We start from the raw sequence: 13,341 nt of genomic DNA on the forward strand, positions 1-13,341 counted from the left end.
CGGAAGGGGACGGTCTCTGGAGTCTTTTTTTTTTTTATTTTTTGTAACTGTCCAATCACAGGGCGTAGGTAGGGAGGAGGTAAGGCAGCCGGCCACCGGAAAAGGGGCGGCCATGTCAGTGCAGGGCGGAAGAGGAGGGGATGAGGGCCTGGAGATCGACAGGGTGATGAGGGGCAGGAGGTGTCGCCTTCTTAAAGGGAGAGGATACCCCTGCGCCCCAGACAATCCTCCGAAACTAAAAGTCAGAGGGAAGGAGGCTTAGTGGCCCTAGTGAAGAGAATTTCCTACAGAAGCACAGATTTAAAAATCAAAGGAACCTGGGAGACCATTTTACAAATGGGGAAACCGAGGCACGGAGAAATTGAAGTGGGTGACCCAGGGGCCACACAGCTGATGGATGTCTATGGACTGACCAGATGAGTTGCATTTCAGAAGAACATCTGATTAGATGGAACGATGCGGGCTGGATTTCATTCCGTGAGATTTGAGAGCTCATCATAGATTTAGAGCTGGCAGGATTCTCAGAAAGCTGTCTAGTCCAACCCCCTCGTTTTACAGGGAGGGAAACTGAGGCCCTAGGAGGGAAGTGACTTGTCCAAGGTCCCAGGGATAATAAGAATCAGGGCCAGTGGTGAGGAGGAGATAATGTAAGCTCTGTTGCAGGAGCGCAATGGACAGGGCGTTCTGTGTGAGACTGAGGAAGGTGGCTTCGGGGCTTCACGCCTGGGTAGCGGGCAGGGATGAGGAAAAGATCGGGGAGAAAGAGCTGGACGGGCAGCTATGGGCAGCAGCCGGGCGCCCTCTGCTTGTCCCCGAGTCGGGAGGAGACGGCCAGGCAAGGGGGCACGGAGAGCCGAGAGGCGGCTGAGGACTGAGCCGAGCAGCGGTCTTGAACCCCCTGTTCTCCCTGAGCTCCGCACAAAGGACCAAGGATACAAAGTAACACGCCAAAGACCGTCCCAGCTCCCAGGGAGCTCGCGGCGTACGAACGCGATTCCCTCACCCCCGGGGAAGGCGATTGGAAAAGGCTTCTTCTAGTGGGCGGGACTCAGGGAGGCCGGGAGGCAGAGACGAGGAAGGCCCGCATTCCCGGCGTGAGGAACAGCCAAGGAAAATGCCTGGAGCGAGAGATGGAGAGTCCGATTGGGCAGTGCCACCGGGGGCAGGGTGCAAGAAGATTGGAAAGGCGAGAAAAGGCCAGGGGCTTTTGTTTGAAGTCTTCATTTAACTGAAGCTTTAAAGTAAATGTCTTTGTACGGGATGATGGGGGTCTTTTAGACTTGCTCTTAAGAGAAAGCTAATACAGAAAGTAAGCTGTGTTTTAAATAAATACATGTGAATTCGAATAAAATCTCTAATCACTCCAGTTACTTGAATATAAACTAATCATTGCTGGGCATACAGAAACGTCCAGGTGACTGGTAGATCTATTGCTAGAAACAATTACAGCTTTTGATGAAATCACCTAAATGATTTTCTTCCTGTATATCTTCAAATAATGGATTTAAACAGTGGTTTCTCTATGTGTGCAATTTGGGTTGTTAAAAGGACCAGGTTTTTAAAGATCTTTGAATGGATTTGCTCTTGGAGGTCACTGTAGTTTATGGAAGAGGCAGGGAAAATGGACTGGAATGGGGAGAGACTTGGGGCAGAAAGAGCAATGAGGAAGAGACTGCAGTTATCCGGGGGTGAGATGATGAGAGCCAGGACAAGAGTGGTGCCTGGGGCAGAGGAGAAGGCGTAAATATGAGAAATATTATGAGAATCAACAGGACTTGGCAACAGATTCGATATGAAGTATAAGACAGAATGACCCGTTGTGATTTCCAAGGACTCATAGCAAAGTCCTGCCTCCCCTAACCCAACTTAGAGGCAGTGGTCACCAGATGAGGAATGGGGCAGACATTTTCAGATATGCCTGCTGAAAACTTAAGGGGATCAGGAAGTGTTTCATGCTCTGTATTCATAATCCCAGCATATGGCATACTGTAGGGGCTTAATAAATGCTTGTTAACTATTGAATATATTGATGTTTGTTGAATGAATTGATTTGTTTTTCTTGATTATATTTATTTTTTTCCTTGGTTATACTTATTGTGGGGGTATCATATACCCTACAAAGGAGGGTTCTGGGGGAAGGAATGGGGGAGGCACTATGACGTTAAAAAAAGAATAAAACTTTTTAAAAAATCAAGGACATCCATGTTTCAGTTACAGGTTGGATGAGATGCCCCTTCTAATTCCTCAATCCTGAGTTCTGCTAGGCTTCTAAAGATGAAGGAAAGGCATGCCAAGCAAAACCCAGCATGCATTTGCCCAAGAGCTCACTGGCTTGATTTTTCGTGACTCCAGCCACATACTGGAACCAAGAATGGCAGATGGGGATTACCCAGGACTGGGTAAGGCAGGTCTGGTGGAAGATCAAGGGGACAAGAGGGTCTAGGATGTTAGTAAGAGCACAATTAAAACGATGCTTGTAAGGCCCAGGTTAGGAAGAGGAAAGGATGGGAGAGAGCAGGTGAGAGGGACTTGGAAAGTTGGGTTGCAGGTGTTGAGGGACTGAAGATTAGGATGAGCTGGGTCAGTAAGAGGAAAGGAAAGGGGGAGGGGTGTGGTCAGAAAGGAAGAATTCAGGGTTATTATCTTGAACCAATCAATCAGTCAATCAACAAATACTTATTACACGCCTACAATTTTCCAGACCCTGTGCTAGCTTCACAGGAGTGACAGAAACAGCTCTTGCCCTCAAGGAGTTTATATTCTACTGGGGGAGACAACAAGTAGACACATAGATATAAAGATGATGGGTCCTTTGAAGTAGGGGAAAGGAGCTGGGGCATCGTACCAGCCTTCAGGGAGAAGGTGCTACTGGTGTTGAACCTTGAGAGATGTTGGGAAGTGGTCATGAAGAAAGACAGCCTCGAGATGGGGGACTACAGGTGTAGAATGGGGCCCGAGTGGTAGGTCGTTCAGCTAGTCAATAAACATTTATTAAGTACCTACTGTTTACAAGTACCGTGTTGAGCATTGGTCAGACATGAACATTGGGTTGATTTTATTTGTTTACCTGGGTGTTCCATCCCTAGTTCCTAGCACAGTGTACACAGTAGGTGTTTAATAAATGCTTGTGGATTAACTGATTTAGGCAGAGCCTGCAGCAGGTGATGTCTGCTCAGAGAATGGCTGGATTGGGAATGACAAGACCTGGGTCAGAATCCTGGCTCAGTTACTAAGATCCTGTTCAAGTCACTTCAGCCGACTTCAGGCTTCAATTTCTTCATTTGTAAAATGGAGGGGTTGGACTAGCTGGCCTCTGAGGTCCCTTCTACCTCTCAGTCTGTAATTCTCTGAGTGACACAGAATGATAAAGGCAGCAATGTGGGAACGTTCACACATTGGGAATTCCCAAAGGGTGGCAGACGATAACATGCCATTGTGAACCCTAAGCAAGCAGCTGGAGATGGGACTATAACATAACTCTTTTGGGGGGGGGGGGGGCCTGCTGTGGAGCCTTGGACCTGGGGATGCAAAGTCCTGAGTGTGGAGAGATCGTGGGACACTGGTGTGTGGAGTGGACTCCTCTGGGGACACCAGGACAGTACTGCTGTGAGGGGAGGGAGCAGAGTGGGGACTGGCTAGAGAGAAATGCACCTGGAGTCCAGCCACCAGGGGGAAGAAGCAAGCCATCTGGTGGCTTCCCTTTTTAATTACTTTGTCTTCCTAACTAGACACCAAACTCGGGTTGTTCCTACCTGCTGGAGCACAGCCCCCATCACCCCACCCTAGCTACAGCTCTAGAGAGTGGTACCTGCCCACCACAGTTCTGTCTACCCACAGGCCCACCATGCTGCTGCCTCTCACATTTGCCTGTGATCCCTGCTCTATTCTCATTTCTGTTTTCCAAGCCAGGGCTCGCACAGCTGGTGCTCAAGCTCTGTGGGTTCATGCCCTGATTCTGGGATATCCCGAATTCTCCTGCTTTCCACATCAGACAGTGTTTAGAAGAGGTTGGCCAGACTAGGAGGGCACAAGATCCTAGAATGTCACAACCAAATGGCGCCATAGAGGCACATCCACAGGTCCAGTATTTAGAATAAGAGTAGCTGGGTTCAGATCTTGCTTCTATCACGTACTACCTGTGTGACCTTGGGCAAGTCATTGTACATCCCTAGGTCTCAATTTCTTCATCTGTAAAATGAAGAGTTGGACAAGATCATTTACCCACATCACCTAGCCAGTATGTATCAGAGAATTTGAACCCAGGTTCCCTGACATTCCATTCAGCTCTGAGCCCTACGATCACCCAAACTAATGTTAGAAGTGTATTTATTGCCAAATTCAGGAACGACTCAAAGTCTTGTCTATCAAATCAATTTTCACTATTTGCTTACAATGATGACCTGAAAACAAACTCTGAGCCACATGCTGATAAGGTTAAAGGAATGTTGCTGTATAAGCATGAAGCAGAGAGCTAGCCTCAAAAACGGTACTTCTGGGGGCAGCCAGGTGTGGGGAAAGCACTGGGTTTGGAGTCAACAGAAATCTGGGTTCAAATCCTAAACCTGGATTCAAATCCTGGCTTCGACACTTAGTAGATGTGTGACCTTGGGTAATTCCCTTGTAGATAAAGACCTGTAGTCCACAGGTTTTTTTTAGGCTCTGATAAGATACTGTCTGTAGAGAGGCTTGCAAATCTTCACGTGCTGTGAGTTATAATTATTTAGATCGATGGGGGTGTTGAAAGTTTTGGCAAAGGCAGAAGTGAGGAATCTTTCCTCTAAGCTTCCTATTTGTGTGGCCCTGGGCAAGTCACTGAACCTCTGCCTGCCTCAGTTTCCTCTTCTGTAAAATGGAAATAATAGTAATAACAATAATTAATAATAATGGCTCCCCAGGACCATGGTGGGGATCAAAGGAGATCATACGTGTAATATGCTACATGAATGTAGTTATAGTAATAATAATTATTTTCAGGCCTGTTGTTCATCACTCCCCTTCTCTCATTCAACATTCTCTAAGTTATTGCTTCCTCTCCTTTGCCTTTGCTTTGCCAAATTTCCTTCAGGTCTGGACGGCGCACCTTACATCCTCTTCCTTTGAGGCTCAGCTCAGAAAGCAGCTCCAGGAAGCCCCTGCCCCTGCCAGGTCCCCAGCACTTAATCCTTCTCAAACGAGTGACAATATATCTATCTGAAAAGGGGGTTATGGGATCAGAGTTGGAGCGGGAAGAGATACATACGCATTCTAGGTAAATACAGATATACTCTATAGTCTGCATATGGTGCTATGTAAATGTTAGCTATTTATTAAAATTCGATTGTTATTTTATTTATATTATTTAATTATTTATTATTATTAACAATTTTTAAAGAATTGGAAAATCTTGTGCTTTCTTTATGGACCAATAAAAAATTTCTCTAGGGGTGGCTAGGTGATGCAGTGAATAGAGCACCGACCCTGGAGTCAGGAAGACCTGAGTTCAAATGCGGCCTCAGACACTTAACACTTACTAGCTGCGTGACCTTGGGCAAGTCTCTTAACCCCAATTGCCGCTCCAAAAAAAAATTCTCTGCCCAAACAATGAGAGATTATTTACAAAACATTATTTTTATGTCTCTAGAAAAGAAAGTATCTGTATTCCCATAGTTGATTCATGTCAAGTAAGTGAAGTTTGGCATTGTTGTTTGTTCCTATATCCGTAAGTGTGGAATTGCCTAAGCTGTAAAGTCACAAACCAGGCCATATCTCAGGTTAGTCTGAATATATGCCATCTCTAAATATAATCTGCAGCTCTAAAATGAAATCTATTTGGGGAGCTGAAAACATAGCACACTATAACACAACGAAGAACAGCATGACTTGATTGCTATGTGATAAGACAGGATATGTGTTGTGATCTAATATGATGGCGTTTGATATGATGATACCATGGTGTGATGCCATAGTAGGGGTGTTCTCTGTCAAAAAACTAAATACTGTGCTAAAAGTAGTACTTGGGGACAGCCACACCACCCCCAGGCTTGTGTCCCTGTTCACTCTCTCCAGGCTTAATGGTGATTTGGTAAATATGTTCTGGGATATACTCAGAAATGTTTGAAGAGGTCAATACTATCTCTCTTCAATTAATTGGAGCCCCCCCTTATTTCCATAATCCCACGGTGTTTTTGCGCTCCCCTCTGAAGCTATTTGGGGTAGGGAATTATTACTTTCACATTTATAATTACATATGTTTTTAAGCAGCGGAAATATGGCTATCTCAGGTTAGCAAAACACTACAGATGTGTGTTAAAATTGTATCCTGTTCTGGTGCCCCTGACACTCCAGCTCTCTGCCATCTCCCCTTCTACTCTGTATAGTAAGTTTATAAGTAGCCAGTATAAAGGGGGCAATAGTGGGGAATTAGATTGCAAAGGGGAACCTGGAAGTTGTGGACAAATCTTCCCTAAGATCAAAGGAGCACCATTTACAAACTGTGTCAAATATGTCAGAATTCACATCCTGGTAATATCTGCTGAATCAGGAGAAGCCACCTAGGTGCCCTGGTCCTATGACATATAAATCCCAGACGACTTCCAGACTTCCATAGCAGAACATCAAAAAGGTGCTTATGCTTTCAAACGTATAAAATTCAAATTTAAAATTTCAAAAATATAAAACTCAAAAAGTTTTACCGATAACTTTGAGATGACTTGGATGTATGAACGAGCTAACCCCAAGTTGGCACAAATAAGAGTCTGCTCTCCGGGAAAACCCTATAAAATGAGACCTCCAACTTCTGCCCCACCCCATCCTTCTTCCATCTCCATTGGGTCCATGCTGCCAAGTGCTCCTAACTCATCCATGCTGGTGAGAGTGATCTTCTCTGCCCCTCTTCTTCCTACCACTACCAGACCCCCTTCACCATCCCATCCCCTTGTCCCCACGTTGTCTACCTCTGTACCCCTTTCACCACTTGGCTCTGCATCTTCTGTGCCTTATTTATTTATTTATTTATTTATTTATTTATTTATTTATTTATTTATTATCTGTGTGATATTAAAGGGTAATAAAGAGGTGCCCCCTCTTCTAGCTGCCATTGAGGGCTTTCCCAACGAGTATCCAAAGAACCAAGAGGCAGTCAGATTGATAGCTCAGTGGCTAGAATGCTGGACCTGGAGTCGGGAGGACCTGAGTTCAAATGTGACCTTAGCCACTTCCTAGCTGTGTGACCTGAGCAAGTCACCTAACCTCAGTTTGCCTTAATTCACTGAAGGAGTAAATGGCAAACCACTCGGTATTTTTGCCAAGAAAGTCCCCTAGATGATACTGTCTACAGGGTCCTAAAGAGTTGGACATGACTGAACAAGAAAAGCAATCCAAAGGACCAGGCATGCCTACCCCCATTTCATTAAATTATCAATTCAATAAATTATTTTATTCATTCCGCATAATAATCCCACATGGAGACGGACAGAGGGTGTCTCAAAAGTCTTAGTGTAGTTTTAAGCTATTAAAGGTTAGCTATAAATGTGACAGATATAGTGAAAGTAGATAGAGGATAGATACAGATGAGAAAGATGGATAGAGAGTAGATAGATGCTAGCTAGACAGATGGACAGAGATGATGGCTAGATATAGGTAAATGATGGATGGCTAGGTGGAGATAGAGAGTAGATAGATGACAGGTAGATAATAGATATAGGTGATAGATGGATGGGTAGGAAGATGTAAAGAGATGTGGAAAGAGTAAATGATAGATAAGCTATGAGAGACGGGACAGAGATGAGAGGTAGCCATGGTGGATGGCTGTTCTCAGAGATGGGAGTCCTGTGCCCAATCCATATTGGTCTTATGACTTTGGGCAAGTAAGTTAACTTCTCATTCTCCCAAGAAACTCTTAGATGATTGGTTTCAGAGCAATTAATGACAAAGAAGATGTTTTCTCACTGGGAGTTCCCCATATCAATGAAATCACAGGTCTGATTTTTTAAAGGTTATTACAAAAATTCAAAACTCAAAAACAATTTAAATGAATATTTAAAATTGTCTTTACATGTAACTGGGGTGAAACATTAAAAAAAAAAGATATATACAGGAGGGGGCGGAGCCAAGATGGCAGAGTAGAAGCAGGAAAGTCCATGAGCTCCCACCACAACCACCTCCAATCCCTGTAAAATATGACTCTAATTTTAGAGCTATAGAACCCACAAAATGACAGCTATAGAACCCACAAATCTCCTGCTGAAGGCAGCCTGGCAGGCTGATAGGAAGGGTCTATCACACCAAGCTGTGAGCCAAGCACAGTCCCACACGAGCTGCACTGAGCCTGGGACAGCCCTGACCAGCGGCACAGACTGTCCAGAGCAGACTTCAGGAGAGTGAATCACCAGCAACTGTGGCGGTTTCCACACTTCTCAACTCATAAATACTAAAGAGAAAGTAAAAGGTCAGTGGACAACTCTGTTAGAATCGGTGACGGAAGAGTGTGGTCTGACCCCTGCCCCTGGGGTGAGAAGCAGAGGAGGCATGGTGGCTGCAGCTGTTGCCACATGGCTGCCTCAGGAGCTCCTAGTCTGCAGATCTTAGGGGGACCAAGCAACCATTCAGAGGGTAATGGCTCTTGCTTTGACCTGCTTGGATCTGGATCGAGGTCTTGGGTGGTGGTCCTGGGGTGTGTGGCCAGTGTGCCAGAACTTGGGGTGGCTGTAGAGAGGGCGCCCTCCTTAGACCTCTGACAATAAATGTGAGAATCCCAATGATTTGGGACAAAGATCTCCACTATGGAAGCAGAGTTCTACCATGGCAAAGAGCTCAAAAGTCAAGTCATTGGCTGGCAAGATGAGCAAGCAGAGGAAGCGCAATCAGACCATAGAATCCTTTTTGGGGGACAAAAAGGATTAAAACATGGAACCAGAGGAAGTCAACAAAGTCAAAACTCCTGCATCAAAAGCTTCCAAGAAAAATGAACTGGTTACAGTGGGCCATAGAGAAGCTCAGGAAGGATTTTGAAAGTCAGGTAAGAGAAGTGGAGGAAAAATTGGGAAGAGAAATGAGAATGATGCAAGAAAATCATGAAAAGAGAGTCAACAGCCTGCTAAAGGAGACCCGCAAAAATACTGAAGAAAATAACACCTTGAAAAATAGACTAACTTAAATGGCAAAAGAGGCCCAAAAAGTCAAGGAGGAGAAGAATGCCTTAAAAAGTCTATTGGCCCAGATGGAAAAAGAATTTCAAAAACTCAATGAAGAAAATAATTCTTTCAAAATTAGATTGGAGCAAATGGAAGCTAGTGACTTTATGAGAAATCAAGATACTATAAAACAGATTCAAACAGATGAAAAAATAGAAGGCAATGTGAAATATCTCATTGGAAAAACCATTGACCCAGAAAAGAGATTCAGGAGAGATAATTTTAAAATTACTGGACTATCTGAAAGCCATGATAAAAAAAAAAAAGAGCCAGGGGCGGCCAGGTGGCTCAGCGAGTAAGAGCACCGGCTCCAGTGTCAGGATCAAATCCGGGCTCAGATACTCGGCACCACACCCAGAAATGACTGGCCGTGTAACCTTGAGCAAGTTACTTAACCCCTATTGCTTAAAAAAAAAAAAAAAGAGAGAGAGAGCCTAGAAATCATCCTTCAAGAAATTCTCAAGGAAAATTGCCCTAATATCCTAGAAGCAGAGGGCAAAATAGAAATGGAAAGAATTCACTGATTGCCTCTTGAAAAAGATCCCAAAAGAAAATTCCAGAGTTCCCAGGTTAAGGAGAAAATACTGCAAGCAGTCAGGAAGAAACAATTTGAGTATTGTGGAAACACAATCAGGATAACACAAGATCTAGCAACTTTTACATTAAGAGGTCAAAGGGCTTGGAATATGATATTCCAGAGGTCAAAGAAGCTAAGATTAAAACCAAGAATCACCTACCCAGCAAAACTGAGTATAATGCTTCAGGGGAAAATATGGTCATTCAATGAAATAGAGGACTTTCAAGCATTCTTGATGTAAAAAGCAGAGCTGAACAGAAAATTTGACTTCCAAATACAAGAACCAAGAGAAGCATGAGAAGGTAAATGGGAAAAAGAAATCATAAGGAACTTATCAAAGTTGAACTATTTACATTCCTACATGGAAAAACAATAATTGTAACTCATGAGACTTTTCTTAATATGAGGATAGTTGAAGGGAATATATGTATATATATATGTATACATACATATATATGCTTATATAGGAGGGTGTATGTGTTTATAAATACATATGTGAGCATCTATTTGTACATGTATACATAGACAGAGGGCACACGATCATTTGAATAGGAAGGGATGATATCTAAAAAATAAAATTAAGTGGTGAGAGAGGAATATGAGAGGAGATAGGGAGAAATAGAACAGGGTAAATTATCTCCTATAAAAGAGTCAAGAGAAAACTGTTGCAATGAAGGGAAAGAACAGGAAGGTGAAAGGGAATGGGTCGACCTTACTCTCATTGAATTTGGCTCAAGGAGGGAATAACATACACACTCAATTGGGTATCTTACCCTACAGGTAAGTAGGGGGGAAGGGGATAAGAAGGAGGATGATAGAAGGGAGGGTAGATTGTGGGGGAGGGTAATTAGAAGGACACACTTTTGAAAAGGGACAGGGTCAAAGTAGAAAATAGAATAAGTGGGGGGCAGGATAGGATGGAGGGAAATATAGTTAGTCTTTCACAATATATCTACTATGGAAATGTTTTGTGTAACTACACATGTACAACCTATATTGAATTGCTTATCTTCCTGGTAGGGGTGAGTGAGGAGGGAAGGAGGGAAAGAATCTGGAAATCAAAGTTTTAAAAACAAATGTTAAACCATCAGAGAAGCGGTTCCCCAAAGCAGGCACTAGGCTGGCCCAATAGGTAGGATGATGGACAGAAAGTCAAGGAGACTTGGGTTGGATCTCACCTCAAATATTTACTAACTACCTGGGCAAACCATTTGCTTTCTTTGACCCTCAGCTTCCTCATCTGCAAAATGAGTCAACAGAGTTTGTGAGGCTCAAATGAGACGATGTCTGGAAAGTGGTTTGTAAGCCCTGAAGACAAATGTGAGCTATTTTTACTACTGTCACATGACTACTTACCTGGATTCAGAATCACTCATAGAAAACTGCTAAGATAAAAGTCGTAAGAAGAGAAAATTGTTTTTTAAATCATTTTTAAATTTGTTTAAATTTTTAAAAATTTAATCATTTATTTTTAATCATTAAAAAACAAAAAAATTTTTTTAATCCTACATTAAGTAGAAAAGGATGAGGAAGAGGAAAGTGCTTGATGTCTGTGTAGAGTCATGGAGTGTAGGATCTGATTGTGGGATTTGGGGGGTAACAATAGTAATAATTAAGACACGCATCAGTGGGTCAGCTAGGTGGCACAATGGATAGAGTGCTGGGCCTGGAGTCAGGAAGACCTGAGTTCAAATCTGACCTCAGACACTAGCTGTGTGACCCCTCTGTTTGCCTCCGTTTCTTCATCTATAAAATGGGGATAATAGCACCTACCTCGGCAGTGTTGTAATGGTCCATTGAAAATATTACTGTAAAATACTTAGCACAGTGTGCCCAGTAATGACTATGTAGCATGGGGAGGATTGGCCTATGAGGACCAGTCCTTCAAACAGGTGAAGATTTCTTCCTGCTTGCCATCCAACAACATGGAAAAGGTTTCTGGTCACCAGTAACTCAACATTGTTGGTACTGTCTTGTTCTGAGCGGAGGCTGGCTCAGGCCAGTCCACCGGTAGTCTAGGTTCAAACCAATGCTGGAACAGAACGAGGCCCTCATAGGTCATTCCACAGTTACCAAGAGGAGGTTTGGTAATTACAGGAGAACTGGAGACACTCCCTTGCCCAGCTAAGCATTAGAGAAGGCTCCTGGAGCTCCCCGTGACTATTTTGTATTTAGGCAACCAGGAAATGATATCAACACCTCCCCTGACCCAACCAAGTCTCAAGGGTGGGCTCAATACTTCTTAAGGAAAAGTCAACCCAACTTTCACAGGGGTAAGGGTTAGGATACCTTTCCTACTGCATGGGTGATGACCAAGTCTTCTTATTGGCTATAAAGCTGGAATGACTGATGACTCAGGAGTTCTGAGCAAACAAAAGGAGTGACCCATCCACAGCTTTCAGTCTCTTTTCCCTTGAGGCAATAAAGGGTAGGATTGCTTTGAACTGAGCCACGGAAGGGTAGAAAGCCTTCAGACTAAATCAGACCCATCCAGGTGCAAGTGGCCTCTTTGTTTCTTTTGTGTTTATTCTTTACTGATCTTAGGTGAATGAGTACTCAGAGATGGGAGTGCCCAGCTAATTTGTTAGAGTCCCTCGGTGACCCCAGGCTTAGGACAAACAAGTGCCTACAGATGAAAGTAGAAAGAGACAGTTTAGGGGAGCGAGGCCCTCAGGGTAGAGAGAAGGACCAGCTGTGGTCTCAACAGAGACTCAGACCTTTTGGGCTTAAGTGGGCTGCCCACCTAGCAGGAAGCTACACCCAAGAGAAATATCATGAGGACTCTACAAAGAATGTTCTGGGCCTTGGGAGACACTCCTTTGCCACACATGTGCCTTAGTATCTTTGTTCTTTGAATTGGAGCCCATCCCTCCTCCAAACCATGTCTACACAAAGGGAGAGCACACCCCCTGTTTGGGGGGAATGTTCATATAATACTTTCTTGGTAAATCCGTTTTCTAAAACTACTTTAAAAAAGAAAAAGAGCACCCCTTGGGGCTACCTCTAGAATCTGAGGGGTAGTAGCAGCCACCCCCGGGAGCCCAGCCCACCAGTTCAAGTGCGAGTTGGAGAAGTATCTCCACAGAGATTCTATAATTAAGATAGAGGCCAGAGTTTCCTCTGGGTAGGAGTGGTCAGGGAAGGCTTCTTGGAGGAGGAAGGATTGGAGGTCTCCTTGACATCTGAATAGGATTTGAACAAGAAACTAGGGGGAAGGAGGTGGCATTAGACAGGAAGTGCCATGAGCAGAAAGGTGAATTTGGGAAGAAACAAAGCCGGGACATGAGCCACCCAGGGCTCATCACCACAGAGGGAGCACACCAGGTAGGTTTTTAAGTAGGATTTTTGATAAACATGTAATTTTTTTTCAAAGCTCAGCTTCCCAAAATAGATCAGGGTTTCTCTTGTGCTAAATCCAGCGTCCCGAGAAGGTTGGGCCGCGTGAGGTAATGAAGAGAAACAAACTAGATCCCGAATCTTCTCCGTCCCTTTTGTGCTGCGCACTACAAACGAGGTCACGTCAACTTTGTGCTGCTGCTGTCATGTTTCCTTTGTGTGGACAGGGGAAGGAGGACAGACTTCCACCAAGGACAG

The 13,341-nt window shown here is 44.0% G+C and overlaps 1 long non-coding RNA gene across 1 annotated transcript; it reads left to right on the forward strand.

The window, feature by feature from the left end:
* The first annotated feature begins 87 nt into the window (after positions 1-87).
* On the forward strand, positions 88-5,300 carry LOC138156678 (uncharacterized). The gene is made up of 3 exons (XR_011167205.1): positions 88-1,241; positions 2,212-2,399; positions 5,066-5,300. It is a non-coding gene; the product is annotated as an uncharacterized lncRNA (long non-coding RNA).
* Positions 5,301-13,341: the final 8,041 nt, after the last annotated feature.

This window comes from Petaurus breviceps, unplaced genomic scaffold (assembly GCF_028583685.1).
Source record: "Petaurus breviceps papuanus isolate PSGF00001 unplaced genomic scaffold, PetGlider_PUasm1.0 156, whole genome shotgun sequence".
Taxonomy (NCBI): domain Eukaryota; kingdom Metazoa; phylum Chordata; class Mammalia; order Diprotodontia; family Petauridae; genus Petaurus; species Petaurus breviceps.